General features: G+C 42.9%; 1 long non-coding RNA gene across 3 annotated transcripts; it reads left to right on the top strand.

Annotated features, from left to right (window-relative positions):
* The first annotated feature begins 944 nt into the window (after nt 1-944).
* On the top strand, nt 945-10,628 carry LOC139626334 (uncharacterized). Of its 3 annotated transcripts, none has more exons than XR_011692222.1 (5): nt 945-1,469; nt 1,806-1,901; nt 2,222-2,383; nt 4,150-4,303; nt 6,431-10,628. It is a non-coding gene; the product is annotated as an uncharacterized lncRNA (long non-coding RNA). The 3 variants fall into 3 exon arrangements; XR_011692223.1 differs by having other exon boundaries at nt 945-1,621; XR_011692221.1 differs by having other exon boundaries at nt 948-1,901.
* Nucleotides 10,629-10,983: the final 355 nt, after the last annotated feature.

Below are 10,983 nucleotides of genomic sequence, written 5' to 3'. Positions count from 1 at the left end.
TGTGAAAGTAAGAATGTTAGTCCTGAACCAGTGTCCAACCTCAGTCTGATTAATTAAAGTTAATTACTGTAGTTTCTATTATTATCAGCTTGTCTGGTGACTGGTTCATAAATCACATTTAAAATGAACAGTTGTTATTAATTAATTAATGTGATGAGAAGAAGTTCGACCTTTAACAGCTGACGCATGTTTCGTTTCTGCACTGACATAAGAACAGAGCCGGCGACAGCCAGAGCCACAGGCATCCGTCACATTCTCATGGACACGATATCTCAGTAACGCTCTGAAGTCAAATGTCCGATTTGGTCGTCAAAGGTCAAGGGTCAGTGTGACCTCACAAAACACTTTTTAGCCATTACTCAAGACTTCACAGCAATTATGACAGAAATTTCACACACATGGTTCGTATTTTCTCTGACTCTGGATAAACAGGATGTGATTTGAAAGTCGAAGAGGTGAACAACCATGAGGCGTAATTCTAGTTTTTAATTAACATGTTTTTATTCCAACAAACAAACCACTGAAAAGATTCAACAAAGGATAGAAAAGGATTCATAAAAGTTATTGAATCCAACACAGGAGTCAGAGGTTCAAACACATCGTCCTGATTTATCCGTCAGTCAGTGTTAATCTCTCAGTGACTAACACCACAGATCTTCTGACCTTCATCGTTTTATTACTGACAAGAAGAACATGGCTGTAATCTTCTGTATGGTGTAAAAATGCTCTCTGGGATTTTTGGTATTTGGTTGTTGGATGTGATGATTTTAAATATAAATGTTTATCTCACAGAGGTCACAGACATTTGCTAAGTTATTGTAAAGTTCTAAGTATTATAAAGTTCAATTTACAGAAAGACACAGTTAACAGGAAGAGACCGATCACCTTCAATCCCCACATTGTCCTTTGTGCCCCCCCCACACCCCTCCTGTAGTCCCCCTCTCCCCCATTTTTCCTCCCAGCGTCTCATTTTTCTTTCAGCGCCGTCTCTGGCTGGCAGCGCTCCGCCTCATGTTGAGATCTCCTATAGTGACCATTTTCAATTAATGTCTTCATTCATCAGCAGGGAGCAGGCTAATTCTGGAAGGAGCGGCTCTTCTGGGCCTCGTTCTCCCACATTTGTGATTTATAAAACCAGCTCCTCCAGATATATAAGTCCAGTTGACAAAGGATGGTGAAAAACGTCTTGTGCTCAGTTTTGTGCCGGTGGATGGAAAATATAAAAAACCTCACAGAGAGTTTGTTTTTTCAACACTCCCACAAACAAATGAACACCTGAGTGATGTGTTCTGTTTGAAGCAGGTTAAGAAGAAGAGGATTCTGGGTATTAGAGGGTCACAGGTAAACATGACTCTATGTCTACACTCAATGTGTGATGACCAGCAGCTGGAGAGGTTCAGTGATGAACCACAGGTGTGCTGGACAGGTGAAGAAAGACACAGGTACAGCTGTGAGAGTTTTGTCTTCAGGTGAGTTGCTGGTGAACGTCCCTGATAACAGTCGGTGGTTTCATGAATGGAGCTCGCAGCTTATGGCTGTAACACTTCAGCTGTGTTTACCCCAGTGACAGAGGCAGGGACCCATTCAGTTCCTATGTGGCACCAGAAGTTTGCTTTTCAAGGTCTGGCCGACAGTCAGACTCTTAGACGTCTTCACAGAAGGACAGAAAAATTATCTGGAACTTTCTTATATCGATTATTTTTTCAATTGTTTTGTCTATAAAATATCAGACAATAGTGAAAAAGACTCAATCTCCCAGAGTTCAAAGTGATGTTTTCTGTGTCATCTTTTCCCTCCTACTTGAGTTTGGAGCTGTGTGGACTGATCACCAGCCTTACAGGAAGAATCCGTCACCATCTTTAATCCTACCCACAATCCCCCACTCCACTGTTTCTCCAAAGGTAGAAATTCTTTTAATGAGATCTCCACATGTGTCTGAACCTTAAATCTGAGACGTGGCCGGTGTTTAAAAGATAGTTCATCAGGTCAAATAAAAGCAGAGGACTGGATTGGAGTGATGTGATCACCTGCTATATATATTTTTTATCTTGTTTAAATCTAAACACTTAAGATATGTTATATAAAATCTCTCCACTGTGTGGATTGTCTTTCACATACTGTAGATGTGATCGACTGTAGATTCAACAGCAGAAAAGTTGCTTCTAACAACATCACAGGTTAATTTACACAAATCACAGCTGAACATTTCCTATCTCGACAGTCAGGTGATCGGATATCAAAGAAGATTCGGCGGTATTGTCGTGGAGATGGACGGGCTAATTCAGGCGGTGGAGCGCGAGGCACCGGCCTCGACCAAATCAGCAGATGAAAGCCACCTGGCTCGGACCGGCCGCCGAAGATACCTCAGAGGAAAATTTCAAAGGTAGGAGGAATAAAAGTGAGCTTTCAGGCAGCCCACTCAGGGGAAAGCAGGTATTTTGCGAACTTCAGTTCCAGTCTCTAATCTGCAGTCACAACAAAGGAGGCATTATACGAAGACGGGGAAATCTTAGATCCAGCTTTCACCCAAACCCTTCCAACCCCCCCAGCCCCCAACACACACATCCCAAAACCACCATTTCAGATTATTGGCCCTCCTCTGTACAGCAGAGCAAGTGGCCAACTCCACCTTCTGCACATGAAACAGTAAATAACACAAACTCGTGCAGATTCTTTTCTACTGGAGGGAAAAATGTGTCCTGTGGTCTGTGTGACGCCAGTTCAATCAATCACGTTCACAGAAATGTAGATGCTTTTCCATAATTCAAGGAACTTTGGGATTGACCTAAAAAATGCTATTTGGTGGAGGTTGGTGTAGGAATACTGTCGAATGACAGAGAAGCCTGCTAAAGTATTTCAGAGTTCAGGGGATGACTGAAGCAGAAACCCAGTGAAATAAGAATAATCATCTTCCTGTTTGAATTAACCTAAACTCTTTGTCCTTGACTGGGTCACTAGTCATAAATATTAATGGCTCACTAGAAAAACCCACAAGGTACAGTTAAGAAACATCATCTCATACATTAATATATACATTTATATACACGATGTAACAATGATCTCCACGCCCCATTCACAGCTAGTCGTACAGTTTACTAGCTAATGAGTTAATGTTCAACCAGCGAACATTCGCTGTTACAGGGTCTCATTCAATAACTAACTAAGCTACATGGTCAAACTAGCTGCACTGTTTCCTGACCAGCAAACATCAGCGGATCTTCTCATCTCTGCAGAGTTTGTGCTGCTTCATTTTTTCTCACCTGTGGATGAAGATGAGTAGAAACACAGCGAGGCTGTAAAGGTGGACTGGTGAGGAGGTCGGTTTCATGTTGGACTGATGACGTTTAACGTCCCCGACAACCTCTGTCGTCTCATCTAGACTCTTGGTAGCAACCGGCCTTTTTAACAGCCGGAGAAGCTTCTAGAATCAGGACTGAGGGATTTACTGATGGATCTGATGTCAGAGAATCAAACCTGAACATGTCTTAGACACAGACCTGACTTCAGTCATCAACCAGAAACACATTCAAATGCTAACTAATGTCTAGTTGTAGGAGTCATTCCTGCAGCACTCATTAAGATGAACTGTGTCTGTTAGCATGCTAACTTTAGCTTGCTACTAGCTGAAACCAAACCACTACTTGGTGAAGAAGTGAATTCTTGTGTATTTTTTGTGGTACAGCTGCAGCAGAGGGGAATCTTACACTTTTATTCACTGTCTTTCTGGACTTCGGAACAAAGGTCCTGAGGTGGTTCTCACAGGTTTGTGGTCCCACCGTGTCTGAGGGGCAGAGGGCACACGTGTTTGTTCTTCACAGAAGAGGTTCTCCAGGAACAGGTGGTCACAATTTGATCCTGTAATTATTTGTTGATTTGTGGACAGAATAATATAAGCTGTTGATATTCATTGGGCCAAACTGTGTGATTATATATTTATATAACTCCAGTTAGTCACAGGGAGGGGACACAGGGCTGGCTGTGTGAACTGTTGGTTATTGTTGCACTAAATGATGATGTGTGTTTCTTCTGCACTATATCGGTCACGTGCGGTCACATTTGACTGATATCACCTTTGATGTTAAAGTTCTCAGGCAGTTTGCAGAGATGTTTTCAGTCCAGTGTTCATCCTGATGTGTTGATTCTCTGCAGCTGTTTGATGGACGAGCTGCTGATCTCTGGCTCCATGGTGCAGGTGAGAGCTCCACTCTGCAGAGTGTTTGTTGTGGTGCTGCTGGCTGGGGAAACCTGACAGAGCTGCCAGGACGAGGGGAGCTGCCAGCCAGAGAGGCTTCGGCCTGAGAGGGTAAGAACCTCAAAAAACCCAATCAATATTGACTGAAGAGTGTTTTGATTGATGTCTCATGCTCTCTGTGTGTCATTACAAAGTACATCAGCCCTTCAAACTTCCACAGCAGGGTGGAACATACAGTAGATGCACAAAGTCAAATACAGTATGTTGATATCTTGCCTTTGGTCATATCACTCACTGATGAGCTGGGACGAGTAGAAACAGAATCTGTAGCATGTGGTGATGTATAAATCTACAGTAGATACACAACTTTAGAAGCAGCATGTTTGTATTTGACCTGTTCATAGAATTAACTTTTTGGCTGGACGTCAACAGCAGGGCCAGACCTACAACCTGACTGACTGACTGACTGAAGGCTGGTGTGTGTTGTTTGACGTTGGTCTGTGTGGAGGTCTGCGCTCTCTGAGTTCCCTTCTAATAACCTCTGAAAAGCCTCTGCATTGGAAATGACCTCACTAATCGTGCACAATCAACGTGCAGAACTAGTGGAAACACTGTGGAGCACAACATGACAACTACAACAACACAATGCAAACACAAAACATGTAGATGTCATGTAGTTTGATTGCCCTGTCTTTTGCTGCCTCTTGTGATTTTTATTTTGTGATGTCACATTTGTACAATCTGTGTTTCTGTACAACGTCAACATGTTAAAACTAATTAAAACTACAATTGTTAATCGAAACAGAACTGACTGAATTGTTGCGGCTTCTCTGCTGGAGACAAATGACTGGCGAGTCTTTTAACACGCTGTTCGTGTGGTGGCGTTTGGTGCTGCTGTCAGAGGGACCCTCAGTTCGGCGGGAAGAGGGCGAGGTGGGGGAGGGAGGTGTGGGTGTTTTGAGAGCAGGGTTCTGTGGGTGGGGGGGCTGTGAGCGTGTAGGAGGATCCTGGCTGTCAGAGGACATGAGGATGACAGGCTTGGCTGCCACTCACCGCCACTCTTCCTGATCGGCTGTGATGTGCCAAGATGGACATCAGCACAGCCGGGGTGTCTCTGGCTACCAGCCCCGCCTGTCCGCTCACATGCCAACACAAACTGCACAATATCTTGTTTTAGGGGGACGAGCTGCGGCACTTTTGGCATCAGACGTCTGCCTCAGCGTCATTTGGCTGCCGCTCTGGTGTCTTCAGGGCCTGTTTGGAGGGAACTACACTGCCTCTGTGTGTGTGTGTGTTTTTTTTTATCAGGAAAACCGCCGAACAAATCACTCCAAAACTTTAATGTTCGGTGCCAACGTGACCGTCAGCCCTCACCCAGCAGAATTGATGAGAGGCTTCTGATAATCCATTAAGACACGGCTAAAGGTCGCAGGGTATAAATAGCCTTCAAGGACGCTGCATGGAGTCATCTGAGGGAAATAAAACTGAAGAGGACACACATGAAACTGCTCATTAATCAGGTGTTTGTCTGTTGTTAAACATCTTTGTCAGGTGGCCTGTGACACTTGTTCCTCCAGTGGGATAAACAGGGACAAAATAACAAACACCTGAAAACAGATTTCGTTTTTTCACTTGAAGCTCTGAAACATTTCCAGTAATTGTAACGTTTCCGTTCTGATGTGAAGCTGAATATGAAATGTTTTCAGGGCAGTGGTGGAGCTGCACATGGATTATATAAAAACTACATCTGTCAGCCTGAACGTGGAGTAACTGAGTGCAAAGCCTTGTGATTCTATTAATATCAATGATTTTATGATTTCAGTATCTCTGCAGCTGTAGTTATTTACTCTGTAACAGCAGTGAATACAGGACAGATCAGTACAATAAAGAATCTGATAATAAATGTAAATAAAAATGTTGATATTCACCATGTTTCTCTAAATTCATCTCGACTGATTCAGACTTGAACTCCACAGTGTTTCCTTTAGAAGAGACCAGGTCTGTAATCAAGAGGCTGTTAGCAGATATTTATTTTCAGGCTTGTTCACTTCATCAGATGTAGACAGCTGCAGTGACCTGTCTGAATATCATGTCGTGCTTTATATTCTTATGCAATCCAGTTAAATATTCCTGCATCAATTCAGTGTTAAACAGACATTCCACATATTTTATCCCATTTATACATTTAATGTATCCTTAAATTACAGCTGTTTTAACATCATGTTTATACTGTTACAGGTTTCCACTGACCTGTGTTCATCTCCGCACTACGGTGGCTCTGAGAGCTCAACACACTGTGTTTGGCTGTGTTGTCAGTATTTGGAGGATGTGTTGTCGACCCGATGAAGATGTTTTCTGAATGTGTTTGTGTTTTGTTGTTTACATGTGTTTTCTTGTGTTCTAAAATATGTTAGACTGGTCTGATCTGTCTTATTGTCTGAGTCATGAACAGAGTCTTTATCTACAGGAGAAAAAACACCTACATGTCAACTCCAATAAAATAAAATAAAATATACAATAATAATAATAATAATAAGTCTATATGATTTGTAGGGGCTTAAAATTGCAAACACACTTTTATTGTCCTTAAACCTTCATAATGTCAAGTTTTTTTTGTTTTAGTTTTTTGTGTATTCATTGTCTGATTGTGTAGTTGCTATTGTTGGTATAGTTTTGTCTTGTGTTGTTTTATCCAGCTATTGTGCGTCGGCACTAATTCTCATGTCTGTAGACGAGGTGTGTTTTATGTCTTTAAAGTTGGAAACTAATTCACTGAAATCTGAAAATCAAAACACACATTTGGAACCTGCCATGAATATTTATACACGTTAGCAACTGTTTATAAAATCAAATGATTTTGTTCTTCATGCACTGAATCAAACTGAATCTGTTCTGGTGCAGTTAAAGGTCAGTTTACATAGTGATGAGATGTCATCCTTCTCCATCACAGACTCTCTATCTGCAGCTTTCTCTGAATATTCCTCACATTTATGCTCAAAAATCAGGCCATGTGGTGATAGTCAACACTCCACTGTGTTTCTGAGTGTTTGTGGATCTATACAAAAAAAAAAACACCCAACAACCTCTGAACACAACAAGCGAGCAGAGAGAACGAGCCGAGCTTCACAACCGCGTCCAAGCTCGGCGGCGAATGGTTTGACTGAACATCTTGGCTCTGAGTGACGGAGAGGCAGATGGTGCACATGGCGAACGCTCAAACCCCTCCACACAGACGCGCGCACACATACACACACACACACTCTCTGGTCCACGTTGTCTGGCAGCCCTCCGGGCTCTGTGGCTGCCTCTACATTCACCATTCAATATGTTTGGACAACACACACACACACACACATACACACAGTGTATGTGGCTGTAGCAGCTGGTTGTACAGTGGAGGTGTCAGCTCTGTTGTGTGGAGACTCTCCAGTAGAATATATTAACCTCGTGCTTCACTTTATTCCACAGAGTATCTGTGGTGACAGACTGTTAATCCTCAGAGCTCTGATTGGACCAATCCTGTCCTGTGTTTACTACAATTCACTGACCTCATGGCGTTTCATTCGGGAGGAAGTGATACGATTCTGTCGTCGTGTCTTCTTACTTCCTGTCTGCATCAGAAGTGGACAGTGACTGTGTTAGCCTGGGCTGTGTTTGATTATCTTTCTCCAGGTTTTGAAGAAAACACTCGACTCCTTCAGTCTGACAGGATGAAGGCTGTGGGTTTAATCCTGCCACTGGGCGCCTGTTCCAGGTGACATCCTCCTCCCTTCCTGCTGCACCTGTCTGTTACCATCTTCAAAATCCCCTTTGCTATGGGAAACAACAACAGCCTCCGCGCTGCAGCCTATATGCTGAGAAGTTATGATAAAGGTTTGGATCAACACAGTCGACACACGTTGTTTTCTTTGCAGGATATCAGCCATTTTATTGACAGCGCTCACCTCCACATTTGCAGGGGTGTTGTCACTGTATCCCGGGCTCAGCGCCGCCCACAATTGTGATTGATTTAAAGCTCCATCCAGTCTAAAGGTAGATGTCCATGTGTTTGTGATTATAAAGCAGGTCTAGGTTCTATATTAATACTGTGAAAGTATCAAAGCCTCAGTCCACAGAGAAATGCACACAGCCTGTATTCAGACACTGAGCCTTAAAACCAGCTGTCAGGACTTCTGGAACTTTGTGATGTCACAACAAAGCAGTCACTGCTCTCAGCCAAGCCCCGCCCACCTGGACCCACCATCCAACCTTGCAGGATTTGGTTTCTCTGAGAGTTTATCTGAAATCTGCTGTATTTTTATTGGATCACTCAGAAGAGAGGCTCTGAGCCTCTTCTGATTGGCTGACTGAACTGTTGTTACTAGAGCTCCAGAGAGAAGCTTGATTCCTAATGAATCTGCACATACTACCTCCACGAAATAGCCGCATGCTCGCACTCTAAAGTCTGACACGACCAAACTACCTGGCTGCCATGGAAACAGAAGCATGTGACCTTTAAACAACAAGGGTTTTTTCTAAACACACCCTGGGTCTTTAATGACCCAACTCTTATATAAAGCAGATTAAACCATATATTAAAGTCATGGCTGTAACCATTTCAGAACTTATGACCAAAAACAATATTTTTGTGTGTTTATGGAATTTTTACTTTAATATGTTTATTTTTTATTTTACCATCATTTAAAGGCCAAAGAGAGATTCTCTGCTGCAGTTTGGTAAAGTTACACAACTTTTAGTGTCAGTAATTGTTTTGCATTTTGGTTTAATTTTGTCCCTAAACCCTGGGTAATTTCAAAACTTTTGTTTTAAAAAAAGAATCTAAGGCCTGTGTTTGGAGCTTTTGTGTGGAAAAAACTGAGGCGTGTTTCAGTGATGAGAGGATTCTTAAATACTTTGCACAGAGAGAATCAGGAGACTCAGAGCTTTCAAACAATGTAGATTTTGACTGGATGTGTGAAGACTGTGTGAATCCAGTACAGACCCGAACACACCTGCAGAAGGTGTCTCACAGGTGGGACGGAGGATTTTAAAAGATGTTTGTGAACAGTTTTACGATGATTAAACATATTGTTTTAATGATCAGTCCCCACATGTCATGTTAGTGTGTCCTGCTCTCTTGTGGCCTGAAAGGTGCAGAACACCCGCTGATGGAAATAATCAAAAAACCTGATAAATGCCAAGGTTCAGACCTGGAACATACTGAAGCAAGAAAACACTCAAACCTCCTGGAACCACAGTCTATGGTCAGGTGAGTGGTTGTGTTTAGCTTTTTGTTCTGAGGTGAAAACATGAACATTTGTGAAGGACATCAGAGGATTGTAGGGTTGTATCAGGGCAGAAACTCAGGTAACAGGTATATCAGAAAACCCAGCTGTTTCACACGATGAACTGATCAGTTATAAAACTGCTCTACAGCCTGAGTGACGCCTCAGCGTCAGTGTAGGAGCCGAGCGGCAGCGTCTGCAGCTGACAGACGAGATACTTCCCTCCTCACGTCTCTACTGGAGAACAATGAAGTCATTATTGCACTGATTTGTTTCTTCTGCTCATTAAACCAGATGCCTGGATGGTCTGTGGTGTGTTTCTAATCGTTGGAGCAGGTCCTTATTACTGTCCTCAAGCTGCGTTCAGGACTCATGGGGAAGAGCTGTACATCAGAGCATTTGTCTCTAAAATACACTTCAGGTCTGGTTTCTCAGCACAAAGTGACTCTTTATGAGTTTTCATGAATATACCAAAGAAAAAAGAGATAAATCAGTCGGTGGTGGGTTATTATCAACCCCGAGGTTGAGAATGACACTGTCCACCTGTAACAAACGAGCCCACAGGTCGTCTGTCAGCAGGTTACTGTGACCCGTAGTTAGGTTCTGTTGCTAGGCGACATCTAGTGGTCGTAGTGATGACGACAGGAGCAAAGGGAAAAGTGCGGTGACGTAGTTTATAGAGCGACAAAGTCCACGTCAGGAGGAGGTTGGGGTGGATGGATGAATATGACCCAGGAGAGCGGTGTTCGATTCCCATGTGACAGGAGCAGTTTATGTTGTTTCTATTATCCATGACCGTTCGTTGTTATTATTGTCACCATGACAACAAAGATCATCTAATGTTTATGAAGTACTGAACCCAAATCACTATCCTTACTTAAACCTAACCAAGACATGGCCGTTATTATAGTAACCATGGTGGCGATGGTGGGTATGGTGTTGTCGGTACAGTCTACATTTATTATTGTAACCATGACAACAGTGTGCCTGCTGCCATAGGGGTGCTATTTCAGGAGACAGAGGGTTGATAGTTGTTCAGGTTTGAGGGCTGGTTGAGGTTTGAGGACTGGTTTTTGAGAACCACTGTTTTTGAGAATAGAGCTTGTGTTTGTCTCCTTCCTGTTTCAACCTGACAGCCTGACGTCAGCCTCGTCCAACACCTTTGAGATGAACCTGATCACCGACATCAGTGATGACCTCACTGATGCTCTTGTGGTTGGGTTTGAAATGAAATGTTCAGCAATTACAAATGGGTTTAATGTTCATTGTCCACATGCCTCTGACTGTGTCTCTGTCTCTTGCATATGTTGTCTCATATGTATTGGCCTGTGCCGAATAGTGCTGTTACCCATGGGCTCTGTCGGGCCCCAGCTGAGCTACAGACCTGTAACATGAACACTTTCATTCATCTTCTTGTCAGGAAATTATAAATGACATATTCTTGTAACTAGCAGCTTCAATCATCACCAGATTGTCAATGAGACGATTGAGCCAGAAGCAAAAAAACCCAAAGAAAACTCTCTGGAC

Source organism: Trachinotus anak, unplaced genomic scaffold, assembly GCF_046630095.1.
Source record: "Trachinotus anak isolate AG129_WGS33_773 ecotype Australia unplaced genomic scaffold, CSIRO_AGI_Tana_v1 ptg000010l, whole genome shotgun sequence".
Taxonomy (NCBI): domain Eukaryota; kingdom Metazoa; phylum Chordata; class Actinopteri; order Carangiformes; family Carangidae; genus Trachinotus; species Trachinotus anak.
This window is presented reverse-complemented; position numbering and strand designations above follow the sequence as displayed.